Source organism: Accipiter gentilis, chromosome 31 (genome assembly GCF_929443795.1).
Source record: "Accipiter gentilis chromosome 31, bAccGen1.1, whole genome shotgun sequence".
In the NCBI taxonomy this organism is placed as follows: domain Eukaryota; kingdom Metazoa; phylum Chordata; class Aves; order Accipitriformes; family Accipitridae; genus Astur; species Astur gentilis.
The window spans coordinates 3,923,381-3,943,333 of record NC_064910.1 but is presented as its reverse complement, the minus strand read 5'-3'; the positions used below and the strand labels follow the sequence as shown (position 1 = coordinate 3,943,333).

Here is a 19,953-nt window from a genome sequence, read left to right as displayed (position 1 = left end):
AAAAGGAGGCACAAATTGTTTCGTTAGCATGACACAACATATTTAATGGTATTGTTACAGCACATAATATGCCCTAGGGATTTTACAGCTTCAAATTGCAAATGTTTGAGATACAGTTGCAACACTTTGGTCCTAGCAGATGTAAACTACTCTTTAAGTTTTCCAGGTCTCAGACACTGCAAGCCTTTTAGCGTCCCAGAAGAGTACAATTACTGCTTTGTGCCATATTCGAGCATACAACCTACATGAGAGCAGCGCTCTAGTATTTGAGATAGCTGCTAACATTTACATTTTTAAACGCTAAGTAGATTAAGCAAAGATTATATCACTCCAGCATCAAGCTATGAACTTGCTTTATATGTTCCTTCCAGCAATTGGGCTAGCTGAGACAGGTAACTGGGTGGGTGGGTGGACAACCTGAATTATGAGTATATACATTTCTGCAGGAAATTGCACTTTGAAACCTAGAAACAAAAGAGAATCAGAGAGAAATTGTCCTAAATCTGGAGGTAAGAGATAGAAAATAGTCATGCGATTGTATAAACTGTCAAACATGTAAGTTGGACAAAGGCTTTGGCTATGACAGTGCAGTTGCTTGGAAGAGTTCCAAGGATATAGTCTTAATGCATATGTCTGTTAAACTGAACCCTAATTATAAAAGAGCTTGTTAGACTTTAAATATGAATATTATTAAGACTGTGCCCCCACTGATACTGCAAAAGTATCGTATTTATTATAGATCGGGTCTGAGGCTGCTCGGGACCAAAAATTTCACTAGTAAAGCTTGAACCATATACTGTAAGTGTATGTCTTACAGTAAAAACATGCTTCAGTTGCTTTCAAGCCACCCAGATGTTTGCTGTTTGAGGTACTTGTATGCAATCATAACCAGATTTGAAAAATGGAAATGAAGAAGTGTAGCCCATTAACATATAACACAATCTTCTCCATCCATTTGGCATTTATTTACATAAAATGTTGAAAGTGTCAAGTTATACATACATACATAAAATATTTTTCTATCTCAATATAAATATGCATGTGGGGGTATGTTTCGTATGTAAACATACCTTTTTTTTCTTTGCATTCCACCATTATACGCAGCAATATGTCAAGCAGATGGGAAATACTTTTTTAACTGGAAAAAGCCAGTTCAAAGTGCTGAATATGGCCAGATTAGAACTCCAGGGGGAACTTTTTCCCCAAACTGGAATACCAAAAAGTTAAATTTAATTATCCATCCTCTCATTCAAGTACAGTGCCATAAACTGGCAGTGTTATCTTCTGGTTTGTTTTTTTTTTTTTTTTTTTCCTACTTCAGAGTTAAAACCCAAAATGCTTATTTTAATTTTATAACGCAGGAGTGGGGGAAGGCAGATGCAGGAGGTTTCTGGCAGCAGGGCCATAGGTAGCTCCTCAGCTGGGGTGATACCTGAAAGTATCTACTGAGACATGCCAGGCGGCTCTTGGGCTTGCTGTCAATTTTCAGGCGTGTTAATTTATACCTGTACCGTATTATCTGTCCCGCGTTAATCCCATCCACACAACAAGGGAAGTCTTCTAGTGCTAAGATCGGTTTTGTCTCTAGCTGACCTCTGTGAAGACAGGCAAAGCTTGGACAATCAGCCAGCTTCTGCCAAGAAGCAGGAGAAAGAGTGACCAGTGACCACTAATCATTAAAAGCAATTAGTTCTTAATGAATTAACAGACGCTGCAGCTTTCCTTCGCATTCTGCCGTGCTTTGACTAAAGCCAATGACTCTCTCCTGCGGGATGGCAGGCAACGGCGAGCGGGAAGGAGCTGGAGGTCTATTTTTGCTGGGACCGTGCGATCGCTCCGAAGCAATTTGGGATCTCTGGCGGCTCGTCTGCCAAAGCCCTCCACAGATCCTGGTTTGTGTTTTTCTTTAGGCCGTGTGGGTGTCTCCAGAGAGGAGGTGTAAAACACAGACCTGCGTCTTTGTGGATCAGGTGTGCAACACCCAGCAAGCCTCGTCATGACTAGGGGGGTTGCTAATTACAGCTATATTTGCCTTTCGGGACATACTCGTTAATAGCTGTTAAGAATATACACATAAGCTGACAGGAAAAGGAAGACTGTTTTCCCAGTGGCAAACACAACAAGAAAAGCTAGAGACTCCTTGTCTCAGCCTCTCTCCTGTAGACTACGAGGCACAGATTTGGCCTGGGGGAATAGGAAAAGAGAAGCCTGGGACCCTATTCCTCAAATATTTCAGATGAAAGGCCCTTCTATATAGTCTTTGCAGTTTCTTACCAAGAACTGGCAGATACAAATAAATAAATAAATCACCAGCCAGCAAATGCTTAGTTTGCGCTGTCCAAAGGAGAAAAAGCATCCTTCACGGTAGTCAGCCTTTGAATTTGGGAATTTACTCACATGATAAGGTAGCACTGCCATGATATTTCCAGTATCCATGAGTAAATGGAGTAAATATCAGAAATGTGCAAACAATGCGGTTGCCACAGCTGGTGGTCTAAGCTAAAGCTCACAGCTTTCGATGGATGACCTTAGCTGTTATTTTAATTCTGCGGCTTCAGTAATTAACACAGTGCAAAACATAATTTCCTATCATAGACTTTTTGGGTTTTCAAAATACAGTTAAAAAAAGGAGGGAAACAAACGCATGGATTGAAGTACAGAAATATGTGTTTCATAATGTAGTAGAGAGGTGGGGGTTTTTGGTGCCTGCATTTCTTTAGTTTTCATCACTTGTGCAGATTTACTTTAAGGACACAACGCTTGACTTTGTGAGAGGGAAAGGCACAACGGCTGTCTCGGACAACTTCACTGTTTTGATATTCCTATATGCATTTCTCTTCTGGGGTTTTCTAAGAAGCAGTTTGCTTAGCAAGTCTGTGGTTCTGAATGTAATTCCTGAGTAGCTGGCAAATTGTTATCGATCACAAATCCAAATCCAAGATCTCCACTATTAACAACAGCCCAATGAGAGACAAATGCCTCACATAAATGAATGTGGGTAGGTCGTATGTACTTCACAGGTGCCACCAACAAACCCAGCGCTTGCCCCGAGTCCCCGAGGTTTACGAGACGAACCTCGCCAGCCGCCTTTTTCACAGATTATCACAGTTTTTTGCATGGGCTCAGTAGATAATCTGTATGCTTCCTATGCTGCTAAACCCTTCTTAATTGAGATAAGCATATAATCCTCACTGCAAGGCCTCACAGGTTTCAGAATTGAGCAGCAGAGTTCAGTCTGGGTCCAGCCTCATGAAAAAAGATGCGGTCTGAGGTTTGCTTTCGGGGGGAAAGAGGGTTCCCTGAGCCCATCACTGAACGACAATGATGGCAGCGCAAGCTGGGGGAGAGAATAAATTTAGACAACTATAATCAAATGGCAACACAGAGATAATGAAGAAAACTATTTTGTAGCCTTGGTTACGGTTTGTGTTGTTGTGGAAAAATAGGGCACAGAACAATATTACATTTTTAGGACAATGTGAACTACACTGTTTCCCATATCTGTTTTTTTATCGCTTTGACCTTGCAAATACACCCTAAAAACTACCTCAGAGAGATGTAAAAACTGTTAAAATGATAGAACTCTCTTCTTTCTTTTACCTGAAACATCAAAAGGAAGAGAGAACAGCTCAAGCTACACATAAAACTTTAATTGTCTCTGTGATCTGGCAACTCCGTCAGAAAAATAATTCATTGCTTGGGCACAGAAACAAGATTTTTTTTCCAGTGGGAGCTGTGTTGACAAGAGGGTACATAAAAGATTCTTTAATTTGCTAATGGGGGCACCGCACGCTGAGGATGTGGGGGCAATCAAGCCTAATGAAGAGCTATCTGTCTCTTATAGACTCGCTTATCTGGAAACTAAATCTGGAAGTCCGTATTCAAACCTGCTTTCTCCCCTTACATAAAGACACGTGTCAGCTCTTGTGGATGGACCATCATCTTTCTGAAAAGGTTTTCAGGGAAAAAAACCACAACGATGCGGGAACAAAGCAAGAGCAAGAAAGAAGGAAAGGCTCTTTTCAACACACCTTGCATGTTGCATGCGTTTCTGCAGAAACGGAGGCACTAACGAGGTGCGGGGACCGAAGGGACCCTGGGGTCTCCCTGCCTGGACCCCGGGCACCCACAGACGCCAGCTCTCCCCCGTCCCCCTTGCTACTGGCATGACCCCAATTTGGCATCCCTTTAGGTTAATCTTGGTCTTATCTGCCGGCAGCATCCCTCCAAAACCCAACCCCGCCAGGCCAGGGCTGCCGGAGGAGCACGGAGGTCTCCATCCCCACCCCAAAGTCCTCTCAGGGGACGTGGCTCGGAGGAAAACCTCCCTCCCTGCTCCCCCAGCCACCCGAGCTGCTCAGGGAGGTGAGAGGGGAGTGAGCATGGGATGGCTTTGGGGGCAAGAAAATGGTAATTTGTTGATTCAACAACCTGCCATCGCAGCACAGTGACGCTCCTGCTAGGAAGGCTGATATTTTGGTGGGGAAGTGATGGTGTAAGGAAAAAAAGCACTCCTGACCTCCTGCCATGGAGGCTGCTGTGGTTGGTGCTGCTTTATACAAACAAGAAAATACTCATTAGGGCAAAAATGTGAGCAGGGACTTGTACCTCCCCCAGTCAAAAGGCTGCCCTGACCCTTAGGCTAAGTCACATGATCTCTTTTGTTTTCTATAATTAAAAAAAATAAATAAGAAAAAATCTGGGATTTGTTCTGACGCACAATCAAAAAAAAAAAAAAATAATCAGAAACTTCTTATTTGTAATAGGGAAAAAAATCTTGACTTTTTTTGGCTGGTCCCCATAAGGATTTTCCTCAGTGGGAGCGGCTCGCTTTCCATCTCTCTGGAAAGAAAATTTTTCTAAGGTGATTTACATGAAGACTTCCCTGTTACTTTCAGCCCCTCCCAACGTCTGCCGGGAAGTGCTACAACTGACAGATTATTCCTTCTGGTTTGCTTGCTTACTTGTTTGTTTTAGGAGAGCTCGGGTTGTTTTTTTAAGAAGCGCTGGCAATGGTGGTGGTGGGAGCAGCGTGCTGGAGGCACGTTAGGGCTCTGCCCTATTCCCCCTCGGAGAGATCCCGATCCGCTGCCCAGGTGAGCTTGCCCTGCTGCCAGCTTGCAACTGCTGGAGGGAACCCGAGTTTTCCATGGAAATAGTTGGAAGATGGATCTTACATCACCATGGAAAATTGCAAATGAGCACATTAGACTCCCCAGCCTAATAATTCTAAGGCGAGAATTAATGAGCAACAGTACAGTCGTTCACCATCCACCGGCTCGTCCCAGAGCCGCATCGGCTCAGTGCTTTCTCCATCACCGCTTCCTAAGAAGTTTCCACATTTGCCCCTACCTGAGGGAAAGGAAACTTGGTTTTGGCATTTTGCTGCCACGGGCGAGGTAAAATTGCTGGTACAAAAACAACGCTTTTAGATTCGGAAGCTCTCCTTGGTTCCTAAGACAAGTATTACTTTTCCATTCAGGGAGAAAAATTAAAAGCTTATTAGGAAAATACAAACCACCGAAGCAACGATGATATTTTTCTAACATCTTTTCCTTTTTACTGGGCTTTATGCTTCTTAGATGACAGATAACCTAATAAGAACAGTCTGAGTCTTGGCTTGCTTTACGAAGATTGATAAGGATTTTTGCTCACACTTTGCTTCTGTTTCTCAGGGTCTGATCCTGGGAAAGCTGACGAGTACCTTCAAACCTCACAGTATTTGCAAAGCAGAGGATTTTTAGCACCATCCAGAGACTGACATCTTTTTAATACAATAATGGTTGACGGACAGGACAGAGTGGAGAAATTTAGAAATACTTTACAGGAAGAAACTGAGGCAAAATCCTATAGTGACCATCAACGGAATTTATTGAAATTGTAAATAGAATAGAAATCCCATGGTGACCATCAATAAATAATGTCTGCTCTCAGCTCTGCAGCACATTTGCATTTCTTAGCTAAAAGCCAGAAAATTGTTAGAGAGGTCAACACACAGTTCTGGGGTTTTTTTTCCATGGTTTACAAGAAAACATCTGCATTACTGCATCTTGCAGTCACAGTGACTAGCAGCTGGGGGGCTGCAGCAAAAAGTGGGGTGGTGGGAGATTGAACCTCCCCTGAGCAGGCTCCTGGGGGGGTGGGGGGGTGGGATGACATTGGGAGGGTCCCGGCCACCAAATTTCTTTCCTCGTACAAGTGAATTAAGCAACAGCGCAGCAGTTTCACGGTGTTTGGCAAACGTAGTGAAGCCGGTATTAGGTGGTGGCCATTTATGCTTTGGTACTTGATTTCAGAGTCCCCGAAAAGCCTCTTGTTTGTCAACAGGGCCTCTGTCTTGCAGACAAAGGGATACATCCGCTGCCAACAAACATTAGGTTTTTCTATTATTCTACTTTTTACATAACTCTGTTTGAAGGCGGTTTATTATTTTTGTAAACTAAAGCCTGGCCGCATTTAAATTCAAAACTCCATCCCAAGCCGCCTGGGCCACCATTGTTGGGAAGAGCAGGGAGAGGGAGCGCGGGGAAGGGAAGCTCTCCGCCGGGAACAGGGGCCACCCAGCGAGGTGCCGAGGGGACAGCCAGCCCCGGAGCTGGGGGACACACAGCATGGGGCACCCACAACCCCAACTGGGGGAATGTGGGGTGGTACATGGGAGCAGGCCCCTGACGTAGCCCGTCCCCATCTCATGGGCGTGCATCCTCCCCCAGTTGGGTTGACGGCGAAGGGATGGGGCGTAGAGGCCAAAAGGCAGCTCCCCATCCAACGCCAGGCGGAGGAACACGTCCGAGCGACCCAATCCTCCATTATCCGTGGGGAGTTGCAAGCTACGACTCGCTGGGCCTACTCTTTATGCCAACCACCGGCTAATGGCGGTCGGAGTCAACGGCCCGCTATACGGACGTGCCTATAGGAACGGCGCATTCACAGGCACGCGTGTGTACACGAACACTTCTATTTGTACCCACGCACCCTCAGAGAGCCTGACCGGCTCTCTGTTCGGCCTGGGTGTCCCAAATCTCAGATAATGTCCCAGTGGAGGGAAATCTCCGCACTTAACATGCCGGGTAGGGTTACGATTAGAAAGTAGGTTGCCGCTGCTCCTAGGGAAGGGGGAAGAAATGGCTTTCTCTGTTGGAATACTTTCTCTTTCGAGTCAATAATCATAAAATCTCTTCATAATTTCTCCGAGGCCCTCATTTTTATTTTTTTTAATGAATGTGTTTACATTCCTAATTAAGGCACGCATTAAGCCTAGTGGTACTTTATCTGATAAACCCGTTAGTAGGCTATGTCAAGCTGAGCCTTTCAAGGGAGCAAGCTAGTTGAAAAAACTGGTTATCCTCTGGGCTGGAAATGTGCAAGCCAAGAACTTGCAATTAACTTGGGGTAATTACAAAATACCAGAAATGTAATAATGTATTTAAAAATATAACACAGGTGCTAATAAACTTTTTTTTTTTTTCCTTCCCCCTCCTCCTTTTTTCCTTACTCTGCAGGAGCTTACAGCCTGTTACTTTGCTCCCAGGTAACACCCCCCCCATGCTCCGCAGGTGTTAACCACCTTTTTCTCTCATGTGGTGGGATTGATTAGCATATCGAGATTGATCCAAGAGTGATTGCTTCTACCTTGCAGTTAACGTGGCTTTTACTGCTGCTTTCTGAGCCTGCTGAAGGAACTAGGCCTGAGATGTTTATTTTTTCTAGGTCTATCAGCTGGTCTAATTAAAGACATCAGTTCTCTCTCCACGCCTATTCTCCCACCACCACCACCATCGCGCACGGCATGAGAACTTCGAGACGCCACCACCAGCCGTGCCACGCAAGATGTAAGCTGGTGTGAGTCACCACTTGACCTCCTTCCCGCAAAGCAGCAACCTTGTGACTGTACCCTGGCCATTTCAGCAGAGATATTGCCTTCCAGCTTGGTGTGCTCAGCCAATTCTGATTGCAACTTGCAGCCCAAGACACTCAGATAAGACTTGTTTTGAGAGACCAGGCAGGAGCCTTCAGTTCAGTAATTGCTCTTCTGACGTGACCCATCCATAGCTCTCTGCTTGCTCATGTTTTACTTGTTGGACCTATCCCCCTGTAGTTATACATATCAGTGTTAAATGCTTTATTGAAGTCCAGGCAGACCATGGTACCTGCTCTAGTTAGGAATTAAAGCTTCCTGTCAAGGATAACTTAGAAGCCTGGTATTACCTACGAAGGTTGTATTGCACATCTAAAAGAAGCCGCTACTTCTTCTATGATTTTACAGAAGGCATAGGCGCATTTCTTGTGCAAAACCCACTAACAAACCAACTGGAGATATTGACCCCAAGCGTAGATGGGGAGGGGAGAATATTTTCAGGATTAGGGTACCACCAGCCAAAAGCGTTACAAAAACCAGCTCCCCCCTCCACTGCAAGCCCCGCAGTGGACTGCTGAAACCCCATGAGACAAGCAGCAAGGCAGGGCACGAGAAGGATGAACGACTGTGGGTCCAACCAGGCTGGCAAATTAATGCCCTGGAAAGGCAAGGCTGTAGGGCGTTAGGAAAAAATATATATACAGAAAGGAAGCTATAGTCCTTCTGCTTGTGCTGTGCAAGACACTGCTTCTCCCACGTGCACTTCGAGGATGTCCGTGACTGCCTCCCCCAGTCACCTGGGGAGGGCTGCTGCCTGCTTCTGCCTCGAGCACTGCTAAGCCTAGCTTACAGGTTCTCTTCAAATATATTGTATTCCACATTGGCTTTATAGCTCTTCTTCCCTCCCCTCCATTAACTGGTCATTTAGCTGACTCAGATGCCTTTTATGGTGCTACAACCTGACCATGTTGTGAGCTAAAAAGGATATTTTTATTATCCACATGCACATTTATTGCCTTATCCCGTACCAGTGACACAAGCACAAGAAAACACAGAGATGTGGTTTCAGAAGCATCACCTTGTCCTGATACAGAGGTGATGTGACGGAAACATGGCAGAGCACTGTGGGAAAAATGACAACGATAACACCAGAAGAGAATTGAAGCAATGGCGAACATCATGGGCTTATGGTCTTGATTTCTACTATCTAGACATTTAGTTGTATGCATTTTTTTAATTTATATTCATCTAAAGTTGCTGTTTGATAAAAGAGTCTTTGGACATGCCAAAATAGTGACTGTAACTGTGAACTGAACAGCAGTTTTTACAATATTCTGTGTTGCTGTAGGAAAAATGAAATTAGGATAGGAAAGGGACCGCTGCAAAGCAATGACAGTCCTAAGAAGTCTGGAAGACAAGGAGCCAGTGAGAGAAGGAAATGCAGCAGTAAAAAAACAGATGTGGTTTAAAGTTACCTCCAGAAATATTTAATATGCTCAAATAAACATAATCTTTTCTAGTACAAACCAGAAGGTGACAGACACATTTTCCTACTAGATGATGAGGGATGTTGCAGCGAATAAATACAGCTCCTTCCAGCTGCTTTAGTAGTTATGTGCAATATCTCATCAGCCTTGAGACATTTTGGATTTGGCTATTCTTCAAAAATGAGAATTATCATCTCCATAAAACACCTCTGAATAGATTTAACACTGCCCCACCAATGGTTAATTTAATGTTTTGATTCAATATAAGTCCTGTGAGTGTTTTCTTTGCACACCCTACAAGGGAAGGTTTGCAAAGCTCAATCTCCTAAACCAGACCCCGACTCCACTGGGTGGCAGTGCATTAGCACATATATTAATTCTGCGCTCACCTTCTTCTCCTGAGAAAGCAAGTTTTCCCAGAGAAATATTTCACTATCATGCGAGTTCTCTTCTGCTTAATGGAACAGATATGCACAGGCAGATATATACAGCAAGCACCTCTCTTACACGCACTGTTAGATTACTGACTTGCTAGCTAAACAACCAACACTAACCTGAGAATGAAACCAAGTCTGAGTACAGAGGTAGTTTAAAGATAAACTATTTATTGGCACCAGGATCAACAGATTCTAAATTAGCTACAAAGCTGCAGGGAATAATGACACGTGAAGTCAGTTTTTGGCTTTTTTTTTTTTTTTTTTTTTTTTTTTTAAATTCTTAGCCCCTCAGGAGATTTGGGATGGTTTGATGTTCATCTGGAGGCTTGTCAAAATTCTGTAGAAACTTAATAGCCTGCCAACATGGGTGGTTGCCGCTTGGAGGCATTTCGACATGGCAAAGGTCCTGTCTGCACGCTGCAGACCTGTATCCGTCAAAGGCTGCTTGGAATGACATGAAAACAGGAGCCGTGTGGTGTCAGAACGCCCTGTGCAGGATTGCAGGGGTAACGTATGCACATCCCCGCTCTCCTGGGGCCGTCAAGCTGTGGGAGGAATCCATTTGGCCCCTTAATTATTCTGAGCACCGCCTAAACATTAAACCCCACAAGGTGCTGCCACACCTATATACCAGGTTTTGGGTGGGACAGGGCTCCCTGTTCTCTGGTTAGAAGAGAAATGAAGAGGGGAGGGCAGCCAGGGAGGAGGGATGAAGCTGGGTGGAAGCAGAAACCAGGGAAAAAGTCTAGGCACGGAGCTGGAGGAGGCATGGAGGTGCCCGGATCGGGAGCCCTGGGCTGGAGAAAGGGCACCGAGGGTGAGGACAGGAGTGGGGAACGTGACGTAGCTGGAAGGCAGCAGAGCCGAGCACAGGCTGTGGTTGCCCTTTGGTGGGGTCCTGCCTGCTGGTTGCTCCACGGCAAAGCTGTCAGGATAGTTGCCTGGTGGGGTCTGGGTTACGTGACTCCGGAAGATGGCACGGGGCTTCCAGGGTTGGAAGCAATCACAACGCGAGGGAACAGCACGGGTTGCCGAGGTTTCGGGAAGCGGAACCGGAGCCATCCTGTGCCGAGCGGTGGGATGGGGAAGAGGATGAGCCTTAAACCATCCTTGTGATGAGGCTCAAGGTCCTACCTGAAGGCCCGGGAGAAGGTGGCTTGACGGAGAGCAGGGATGTCTACCCCGTGGCAGCACAGAGCGAGCTGCTCGCGCTTCCCCCGGCAAAGCTCTGCAGCGCCAAGCGCCTTGGGGTGGTGACGAGAATTAGAGCGAAGAACTAGTTGGTAGGACAAAACCTTGGTTACGCACCACCCTGAAGGGAGACACGGAGCTATTCTGGCCTGAACCCAGAAACTGGATAGCTGAGGGATACGTACCCACAGAGCAGCTACGTAGGTGAAACACAGGAATTGCACCTGCGCCAGGACGGTACCGGTGCCTGGTGACTCCGGGTCACTGCTCTTGTCGCTGTTTGGGTACATTCGAACCGGTTTCAGAGCAGAGTTGGGCAGAAGCGTTAGAGCTGTTTAGGATCCCTCATCCCTCTAGGCTAGGAAGAGGCAGAACTTGCTGGAAGTTCGTGCTGACTCATCAGTCCCTGGATTTTGGAGCTTATGGAGGAGGAGGTTCTCACTGTGCTTTGTGGGTTTTGTTTTGTTATGTTTTGCTTTGTTTGGGGTTGTTTTTTTTCAGGGCTGGACATGTCACGGATGGCTTTGTCCGAGAGCCTTGCGGCCGAGAACGCAGATTTACCTCACCACAGATCGGTGGAGCACATGTGGACTTCATAAGGAAGAGACTTCTGAAGCAGCAGGAGGAGGCTGAGGAGGCACGCAAAGAAATGGCCTTAGTAGATCCCACACAGCTAATAAACTATAGCATGGCCACAGGAGAATGAGGGGTGAATTCGGATACATCAGGCTCTGGATGGGGGAGCTGGGCGGTTGGGAAGCAGTGCAGGGGGTCCCTGACAGAGGAGAAACGCTACGTGTCTGGTTGGAGGTATGTCACCCCGCTCGGCTTGTGGGCAGAAAAGAAGTACAAGGCAGAAAGCAGAGCTGGCTAAAACTAACTAAGATAATTTTAAGAAGATTAAAAATAATTTTTGGTAATTAATGGATAATTCATGTTTATCAGGATTATAAGAAAGAAGAAGAATAGCTTACAGCTGTAAATTTAAGTATTTTCTTTACTTTCTTAGCACTCAAGAACTCACCGTAATTGCAGCAATGAGAGGCTTAAGGGTCTCCTTGGATTAAACTTGCCTGCAATTCAAATGATACTGCAAACAGTTCCTCAGTTCACATGGACCTTTATTGGAAAACTTGGATCATAGATGCTTACTGGTTTGGATATTGCATCTCCATCTTATGGCCTTCATGCAGTTTATTACTAAACATGGAAAAAAATTAATTTTCCCTATATCTCATTTCCCAACTGACAGCTTTCTAGTCTGTGTCTCTGTGCGTGACATTTGTGGCCAAGTATTTTAACATAAAAATTCCTTTTGCAAGGCCAGCATGGATGTTTTTCCTATACTTCATCTCCCTGTTTTTGAAGGAGTAATTTTGATGACGAGGTAACATTAACAGAGTAAAGCTTATACTGAAGCAAATCTCTGAGCTACATTAAACTTGCCTAATTAAATCAAGATTCTTGCATCTTCTAAGCTGTACTATCTTTAAAAGTCTACGTACCTCCAAGACACACCTAGTACCAAAACCACCAGTCTGTAAAGCCATTAGATTTTACAGAGATTTATATAGACCTTTGCCAAGTTAATCTATCAGTATAGTAAAATGCATCCTGTCAGAAAAAAAAAAAGGTGATTCTGAGATCTGTGCTTATTATATACTTATCAGTTATCAAATAATTCAATCATCAAGAAAAAAGGACTGGATGAGACCTCAAGAAGTTATCTAATCTACCCTTCTGTTTCACACTAAGACAAAATCGTTCTTCACCACCCCAAGAAACATTTATCTGACTGGGTCTTGGGAACCTCCAGGGACAGGGATTACACCATTTTCCCACGTCTATTTATTCCAGTGCTTTGCTATCCCTGGTATTAGGCAGCTTCTCTTACTGTCTAATCTACATCTCTCCTCATTCACTTGAAGCTGCTGCCGCCGCTTGTCTTACCCACCATGGGTATGAAGAACAGATTACTTCCTTCTGCTCTGCAGTACTCTCCTAGGTATTTGAGTCTGACCTCATGTCTCAACTTGGTCATATTTTATGCAAAACAGTCCTAACTCATCCAGTCTTGCATCATTAAGCCACAATTTCTAGAGCACTGGCTGTTTGTGCTTCTACCTGGATCTTCTCCAGCTTGCCTCCATCTTTCTTGAGGTGAATGTCTAAAACCGAAGAGAGTATTTCTATGAAGGCCTTGGCCATTCTGGATAGAGCATTTCATTGAAGACTTTATAAGCTCTTTTTCACACGTCCCCGGATGAGGTTGTAGAGAGAATAAAGGTCTCGCAGTCAGCTAGGGATCTACTAGAGGCCATCTAATCTCATCTATTAAGCTACTACATGTTTGAAGCCGGTAATGTTTTTGACTTGCTCTCCTCCCTCCTTCCCCATAATCTACATTGGCATTTCCACCAAGATGTGAAAAAATATCTTGCATTTGTAAGACATATACCAGTTTTGCAGTGGTGCTATTTATGCGCCAGCAGATACATTCCTTTTGCGCCTAACAACTGCCCCGGGTTTTTCATTCTGCTGGAGTAAACTCTACCAAATTTGTTGTTTTGCCAGCGATGCCATAGCAACACATTCCCATTCTCCATGCTCCTTGCTTTGCCAGGTTGGTGAAGGGGATGTTGAGACTGCCGTGGTAAGAGTGTTTTCATCTGGAGAACAAAAGCAATCTGCACCCTCAGAAAGCTGTCATCGTGTCTCCTGCAGACTGCTGAGCCATGCCAGCTCGCATCTTTTCGCTGTGGTGCTGGATGAAAGCAATGACTCCAGCATCACGAGCTGCTATTTTGAGTTGGATGCTCAAGTTGCTGAAAAAGATTTTTCTGGCAGAACATCTTTGCAATATTTCCGCTACAAAAATCTGCTTTCATCCTCAAATTCTAATGTCTCTTTTTGAGGACTGAATGTATTATGGGCAAACATGCTTGCGTGGTCAGGAGAGAATCCAGTTGTGAGGGCTGGAAAGAACAGTTCTGCTTTAACCAGAGCAAAGAACTTGCTCTCCTTTGTCCATTAACCTCTCTGAATATCTCGTAAGTCACTTGATGGCCAACCCTGAGCTCAAACTACTGGAGGATGCCTGAATAGATAATTATTTTCATAAAACAACACAAAACAATAGACCGCAGCAAATATACATTGCAGATATTCAACTGCTCTTTGATCAACCATGTTAAAACTAGGTTGTTAACTCCTTAAGTGGGCTGTAGAAAAAACAGGAGTCACTAATTGTATTTAACTGCCACCCTGAAGCATAAAAGCAAAGCAGAGTGATAATGTAATGTGTAGAGCCTAGGAGATGCTACAGCAAAGCTTATGTCTTGTCTCTTTGGAGTACATCTGCAATGGCTTAGTGTTCCCTGTATTTTTTTCTGCGCGGAAGACTGAAGGATGGCTTTTGCATGGACAGTGAACTTCGGAGAAGCTTTGTTTTGTCTAAAGCAGTGACTGCTCCTGCAGAGCCATCTCCTCTGTACTTTGAATATCAACAATGTGGAAGAAACATGGGAAGCTTCAATTTCATAAAACCCCTAAAATTTTCCCATAGTTAACACTGCGTGACCCCTACTAAACAGCAAGTCAGGGCATTCAGAGAGTGAAATTTCCACATTGAGGTCATGAAGTTTTAAAGGACCCCATCTTACAGGTTGGAGTAATATCAAGCCCCAAGGAGAAAAGAGAGAGATGATGGAAATATATGGTTTTAGCTTGTTACCTTTTTTTTAGTCTCCTCAAATACAGCATATTAAAAATAGACTGGAGTGCCTTTCAGGTGTATTATTGCTTCCTTGAGTTTGCACCCAGAGAAAGCAATTGCAGGAGTCAAGTATCTGCTTTGAAAAGAGTCTAACAAACGGGTCAAAGCTCTGCTTATACTATCACATGAGCAAGCCAGTGCTAACGGAACGCTTTTGGAGAAATACGGGGGGGGGGGGAGAAAACTTGTGTGTCTGATCTGGCAGCTATTCTCAATCCTAGCTGTCAGGATGGGGCCACATCGTTTTGAGGTTATCCTGAATAGAAAGCCAGTATGTCCATCAAAGCCAGCTCTAGTCTGCTGGGTTCATCTGAAATGGAAGAAGTCTGCTTTTTGGCTGGATTGGCTCACACAAAACTAGCTTATACAGGCAATTCCTCCTTCAATACTTTCTGGAGGACCTTGAGGTGCTGCTTAGAGTTAGTTAATGGGGTAGCATCCCCTCCTGAACAGGACAGATTGTAAGACCTACCTCCCAAATCAGCTTGCTATATTTTTAACTAGTTATATTTTATGTTAAAAACATGCGTATGCTGCTTTTGCAGGGCAAATTGGAAAAAAAAAACCCTTATAACTAGCAAAGTAATGCCTCCACATCTGGTGTGTGGCCCACAAAAGGACAGACGTTTATAGCAGTGGGGAGGGGAGGAGGGTGGCACAGCTAGAGCATGGGTGGCTTAGCAAGATAAACACTAGCAAGAATTCTTAGCAAGAATCACTAATTCTGGGTGCTTCAGTGCTCCCAGGCACCGTGCAGGCTCAGGAGGAGCTACTGCAGCGTCCAGGCACTGGGAGGAGGCGGGAGGTGCTGAGAAAGGTAAATCCATCCGCTGTTTGAAGAGCCAGAAGCAGAAACACATTGTTTATTCCTTAAAGCCTAAAACGTTGCACAAATTGGAAACAGAATAGATGAGACTTTCCTTTTCTTTTTTTCCTTTTATTTCATAAAGAGCTTTGTTTGCTCACTGGTGGCTCCCACTAACCTTCTTGAGCCATTTCTTTTGCCTGCTGTAGAGTTGGGTTAGATGTTAGTGGCGATCTGGCCTTAAATTTTTCTTAATATAAATAAACATGTTTCTAGGATGCAGAACTCAGCTCCTTTTTTGTGGCAAGATCTCTTCACCACCCTGAAATCATGGCTGCTGCTGCTGGATTATCATGCCTCCTCACTTCTTTCTACCCTAACTAAGCTGTAGATTGCAAATCACACTGATTTTTGCCAATTGGCTATATGTAGAAGTATCATTTTGCAACCCTATAGGCATCTAATAGTGATTGCAGCAAAGACCTCGCAAACTGGTGCATGGTTTCTGGAGGCCAAAGCCATATATCGTAAAGTATTTTATGGTGCCAGTGAATCTACCTAGCCCAAGTTTGTGGGAGTTATTATTTCTAAGCTAAAAATTTCAGGGGGGTGGGTATTCTTTATTGGTCACAAATAAAATTTCAGGTAGTCTACCCATCCTCCAGGTTGAAATGTCTGCAGGTATCGATACGGAAATAACCCAGACACAAACGGTCCTGGATCACACAGGTGACTGCGGTGTTCAGTGGATATAAATAACAAGATACTACCCCCTCTTGGAGAAGCTGTTTCGGTAAATTCAAGTCTAAGCATGAAGCAAGCAAAGCATAAATTTTAGGCCTTTCCTGTCAAACACGATGTCTCGTTCCACTGGTTTGGAAAAGATCTTAGCTGTTGTTTCCCTTAGAACAATATGAAAGCCTTGGGGAAAATTAAATTGGTGAGAGATTCAGTATGTAAAATATACAGCACAGAACGCTGCAGAAATCTGTCTGGGTGTGAAGAATCACTGTTGTCATGAGTTGGCAGGATTTTTATCCCTCGTTTACACAAAATTGAATTTTGGGGATTGATCAGCATGCCTCCTAGGTGAGCCATTTACCGGCTGTGCGATGCTGGGCCGAACTGCCGATCCCCAAACTCCAGGTGCGAATGTGTTGAGAAAACCTAATGCAGAAGGATGTGTGCCTCTGTGAAGCAAGATGTTGTCAATTAGTCTGTTGCTGGAAAATATCATTCGAAGAATTTTTGGAAGAGGAAATGCCAAGTTTCTTGTTAAACTTGTTGAGTATCTCTGGCAAATTTGAATAAGAAACTTTCTCTGGAGACGCTATAAAAATAACCGTTCAAGCCAAGTAAACAATGTATTCAATGTGACAACTTTTGTCATCATGTCAACTCTGATTTTCACAGATTATGATGAATGCAAGAGCGAGAAGCTAAAATAACACTAAAGGCTTGTAAACACGGGGGGAGTCTGGGAGAGGAACTGGAGTGGGGGAATGAACTAAACCTGTGAAGTTAAAGCACATTAAACCTGTAAGTCTTCTTCTGAGCACGGCTGCTAGAGCGTTCTCAGTCTGCTCACTTAACTAACTTAACACCCGGCGTGAAAAAACCTGGAACGGCCTAAGAGTTACATCACCGTGCAGCTCAGAAAGCCGTCTGAGGGCCACAAATGTAATTGTTCTCTCATGCTTCACATACTTGCCGCTGACGTCCTGCGCTGAAGTCCTGCATGTTGGCAGCGCTTGTATCCGCAACTCTATCTGAGATGTACGAATATGAAACTCTGCTGCAGCTGGAAAACAGGAGTCTCCTCGCATTGGGAAAGACAACATCTGTCCGTAGGTATCTTAGAAATTGCTCTATGGTGTCAGTATGGACTAATGCCACTTTTCTAACCTATAGGAGACATAGACTGACCTCAGGTGCGTGTCCTTAGGTAGCTCAAGCACAGCACACCAACCCCGTTGTGCAGCACCGCTCCTGTTCATGGTCTTGCCCTCACGTTACTGAAGATTATCCACTAAGCCATTCTGCAGGGAATTTATCCTGAAGCACGCTGCAGTAATGGGGGCCGGAGCGTGGCCTGTACAGGTCAGTAGTCTAGCAGAATTTGTTTGTCATGTTGCATAGTAGGATCATGCTTTAAAGGGAGGGGCTGGAACACAGAATCATAATGATTGCCATGATAGAGTGACTGCTGTAGATAAGTTTGGAAGCAGCAAATGTGGGAAACATTTGCTCTCTTATGTAAACATGCTTATTTTTGTAAAGCCTTGGACCTGCCTCAGAAGGGTGAGCTCATGTGCAGCTGAGTAGACTTCAGTTATCTTCCTGTGGATCAGTCTGACAAGTTGCCATAGATGCTCCAAATAACTTAGAAAACCTGTAACCATTCCTACACCCTGCCCGCGCACCTCAGCGGTCCACTGGAGCCCTTATAGCTGGATACAAGTTAAAGCAGCCCTCAGGCTCCTTTAATATACGCTGGGGCTAAGCCAGGAGAAGCAAAGCCCAAGGCATACATCAGCCTCTGTGCTGAGGCCAGCGTTGCCACATGGACGTATTTCTTCTGCTGTGCTAACTCCGCGGCGTGCGCGCAGTAGCTTCTGGTCACACCTCGCGTGGTGCCTGCCCGCCCCAAGTCAAGCAGACTGAGTCAGCCCCATCTTTTTCCCCCTGTCCTTTAGAGATTTTTCTGCTGTATCAGAGATTTAAAACCTGTCCTCTCCGGCAGCGTTTGCTGGGAGGCACTGAGGGACACGGCTGCGTCCCATCCCCACGCTCCCCGTGTGACGGCACCCAATTCCATCTGCTGGGGTAGGGTGGGCGCTGAGGTCCCTGCCTGCGGACCTGCGGGGGGGAGAGAACACCGTCCCCGGGCTAGGAGGGGCTGAGACACTCGGGAGGACGCGGGTTGTCTGAACAACCCCGGTTCAAAGGAAAAACCTGGGATTCGGGGAAGAACAAGGCTGCTCCCTCCCTGAGGTGGAGCATCAGGCACAGCTGCGCAGGTGAAATCCCACTGAAGTCTGCGGTGAAATTCTCAGTGATCCTGGCGGCATCTGGATTTGAGCCATGACACACAAAGAGAGCGCTCAATGTGGTAGTTGACAGAATTAATAAAAGAGGATCACGTAGATAAAAACGGTGTGTGTTCACTGCGCTCAAAGGAAGTAGCTGTATAATTTCCCCATCAAAACAATACCACTACAAGCACCACAGACCTACCCTAACGTAAACCTGTACTTCGCAGCCTGATCAGAAACCGTAAAATTCTCTTGAAAATAGCCAAATCCTAGCTCAGAGCCTGAAATGCAACACTCTATGTGTTCCAAGTAATGGAATAGTCACTAGCACATTAACAACTAAGTAATAGTTCACAATTAGTGAAAATATGAATACTGCTGTAGCCTTTGCTGTACCAAAGGGCTTATTTGTAGTCTGGTGCTTGCATCAAAATGCTTATAGAAAGATGAAGGGAGCCTGTCACAGCCCATTTGAAAAGTCACTTCTTCTAGACAAGGCTGTCTGCTTTCATCCCTCTTTGCATTATCAGCTGAACTGCTGGCACCAGGTATTCAAGGAATTTCAGAGGGAAGGAGGAGAGCACAATATTTCCTTGTCACTGTGATAGATTTGACAGACCATTTGGGCAGTCCATTTAGCATCCTGTCACACAAATTGAAATCTTTGGAAAGCCAACAGGCTTTAAGAACAATACTTAGCTTACTTTAGGGCTGGGATATTAGGTTATGACTACATCCCTCTTTTGCTCACGAATCACTCACTTTCATCCTTTAAATGTGTTCAGAGAACTGGGGGTTGGGATAGTTCTGTGACGGTCTATTGGTAATTAAAGTGCCCGCATCCATTCTTCGTTGTTCCCAAATACCTGCATCTCAGGCAGCAGGCTTTCTCTGCTTAAAGACGGAGCTGCTCCGCAGGCTGCCGTACATCTCAGAGACAATTAATTGTGTTTGCAAGGGCGATTGTATGTGTGGCGTGTGGTCAGCAGGCACAGCGCTGGGAGAGATCCTGGGCTTCACCAAAGGGGCAGGTTTGGCACCGGTGACTGGAGGCGAGAGAAAGAGAAACGCCGGCTGCCGTGCCAAGCGCTGCGGGCACCCTTCCAGCCACCTCGCAAGACCTTTGAAGTACCAAACTGCTGACGGTGCTATTTAAGATCAGTAAGCAGGCATCCTATTTAAACCGTGGTTAGGGAAGGATCCGTGGTGCTTGGGAAAGGGAGCGTTATCAAGTGAGAGTTCGGGGAGCCCGGGACCGCCTCGCTCCCTGCGGAGTGGCCACGCGAGCGAAGTCCCACTGATCTTTCTAGGTTCAATACCTGAGCCACCTCCATGTCGCACAGTCCAGAGCCCATTTTGGAAACT

At 45.2% G+C, this 19,953-nt stretch overlaps 1 protein-coding gene across 2 annotated transcripts in view; it reads right to left on the bottom strand.

Annotated features, from left to right (window-relative positions):
• Window positions 1-19,953, bottom strand: part of EDAR (ectodysplasin A receptor) — a 71,876-nt gene that overhangs the window by 27,391 nt on the left and 24,532 nt on the right. The gene's annotated exons all lie outside the window — the stretch shown is intronic.